Source organism: Castanea sativa, chromosome 8 (genome assembly GCF_040712315.1).
Source record: "Castanea sativa cultivar Marrone di Chiusa Pesio chromosome 8, ASM4071231v1".
Taxonomy (NCBI): Eukaryota; Viridiplantae; Streptophyta; class Magnoliopsida; order Fagales; family Fagaceae; genus Castanea; species Castanea sativa.
In genome coordinates this window covers 399,862-402,361 of record NC_134020.1, presented here as the reverse complement: position 1 = coordinate 402,361, position 2,500 = coordinate 399,862, and positions in this window count along the sequence as shown.

Below are 2,500 nucleotides of genomic sequence, written 5' to 3'. Positions count from 1 at the left end.
TTGCCCCTGTGCATCGCCGAATACCTCTTCCCCCCTAAAGAGCGCTTAGGGAAAAATCAGCTCTGGCACGAGGAAACATTGATTTGTTGAGGAGGAATAATGGGTCTTTTTTGGAGCAATTCTTGGAGTCTTGCCCTGATTTTTTGCACACATGCTAAGAAAAATACAAGCTTCAAACTGTCAAAATTTGGAGTCCAGATTCGACATATTTTATTTTTTATGATTTTCGGAAGCCGAAAAATAGGAAAAATCATAAAAAATCAAGGAACGCTCGGAACGCCGAGCCGCTTGCTGGAAAGCTCCTCTAAAATCATGGAATGAATTTAGGGACAATAAAATGGGAAAAGGCACGGGCCAATTTTGCCGGAGTGCGGGACGATGCGGGGCGATGCGGCGCGGCGTGCACCCGGGCATGCCCCTGGGATGCCCACTGCCTGCCCAGTGCACGCAGCCCCCATGGGCATGCTGCCAAGGCCAGGGCATGCAGCAGGCAAGGCCAAGGCAGCCCCCCATGGGCATGCTGCCAAGGCCAGGGCGTGCAAGCGAGCAAGGCCCCCATGGGCATGCTGCCTTGGCCGGGGCGTGCAGCAGGCAAGGCCACGGCAGCCCCATGGGCATGCTGCCAAGGCCAGTGCGTGCAGCAGGCAAGGCCAAGGCAGCCCCCATGGGCACGCTGCCAAGGCCAGGGCGTGCAGCAGGCAAGGCCAAGGCAGCCCCCCATGGGCACGCTGCCAAGGCCAGGGCGTGCAGCAGGCAAGGCCAAGGCAGCCCCCCATGGGCAGGCAGCCAAGGCCAGGGCGTGCAGCAGGCAAGGCCAAGGCAGCCCCCATGGGCACGCTGCCAAGGCCAGGGCGTGCAGCAGGCAAGGCCAAGGCAGCCCCCCATGGGCACGCTGCCAAGGCCAGGGCGTGCAGCAGGCAAGGCCAAGGCAGCCCCCCATGGGCAGGCAGCCAAGGCCAGGGCGTGCAGCAGGCAAGGCCAAGGCAGCCCCCCATGGGCACGCAGCCAAGGCCAAGGCAGCCCCCCATGGGCACGCAGCCAAGGCATGGGCACGCAGCAGCCAAGGCCAAGGCACGCATGCATGCAGCAGCCAAGGCCTTGGCATGCTTGCGTGGGCAGGCAGCAGGGCCATAGCATGCACGCGTGTGTGCCTAGGGGGGCAGTGGCAGCACGGCGTGGGCGCGCGGGCATGTTCCGTGGGTGGGATGCCAAGGCCGTGGCATGCCCCAGGGACCCCTCAAAGGCCATGGCAGCACTTGGGGGGGGGTGCTGCTCCAAAGCCAAGGTAACCTCTTCGGACCCCTCCTACTCTTCCCCCCCTAAAGAGCGCTTAGGGAAAAATCAGCTCCGGCACGAGGAAACATTGATTTGTTGAGGAGGAATAATGGGTCTTTTTTGGAGCAGTTCTTGGAGTCTTGCCCTGATTTTTTGCACACATGCTAAGAAAAATACAAGCTTCAAACTATCAAAATTTGGAGTCCAGATTCGATATATTTTATTTTTTATGATTTTCGGAAGCCGAAAAATAGGAAAAATCATAAAAAATCAAGGAACGCAGGCAAGGCGGAGCCGCTTGCTGGAAAGCTCCTCTAAAATCATGGAATGAATTTAGGGACAATAAAATGGGAAAAGGCACGGGCCAATTTTGCCGGAGTGCGGGACGATGCGGCGCGGCGTGCACACGGGCATGCCCCTGTGATGCCTGCCTCCGTGGGGAAAATAACCTCACTTTTCAAAAAACCCTCATCTTTAGGAAATCACCCCAAATATGTGGGCAGGCAGCAGCCAAGGCCAAGGCCAAGGCAGCCCCCATGGGCAGGCAGCCAAGGCCAAGGCCAAGGCCAAGGCATGCAGCAGCCAAGGCCAAGGCAGCCCCCCATGGGCATGTAGCATCCAAGGCCTGGGCATGCAGCAGCCAAGGCCAAGGCCAAGGCAGCCCCCATGGGCAAGCAGCCAAGGCCAAGGCACGCAGCCAAGGCCATGGCATGCTTGCGTGGGCACGCTGGCATGCCCCTGGGCGCCACGCCTTGGCGCGGCACTGAGGGGCTGTGGCAGCACGGCGTGGGCACGCGGGCGAGGCGCGGGCATGCCCCGTGGGTGGGATGCCAAGGCCGTGGCATGCCCATTGGACCACTCAAAGGCAATGGCAGCACTTGGGGGACTGGCTGCTGCCAAGCCCAGGCTAGCCTCTTTGGAACCCTCCAACTCTTTCCCACAAAAAGAGCGCTTAGGAAGAAATCCGGCTGGCGGGGAGGAAACATTGACTTGCTGAGGAGGAATAATGGGTCTTTTTGGGAGCAATTCTTGGAGTCTTGCCCTGATTTTTTGAACACATGCTAAGAAAAATACAATCTTCAAACTGTCAAAATTTGGAGGCCAGATTCAACATATTTTATTTTTTATGATTTTTGGAAGCCGGAAAATAGGAAAAATCATAAAAAATCGAGGAACGCTCGGAACGCCGAGCCGCTTGCTGGAAAGCTCCTCTAAAATCATGGAA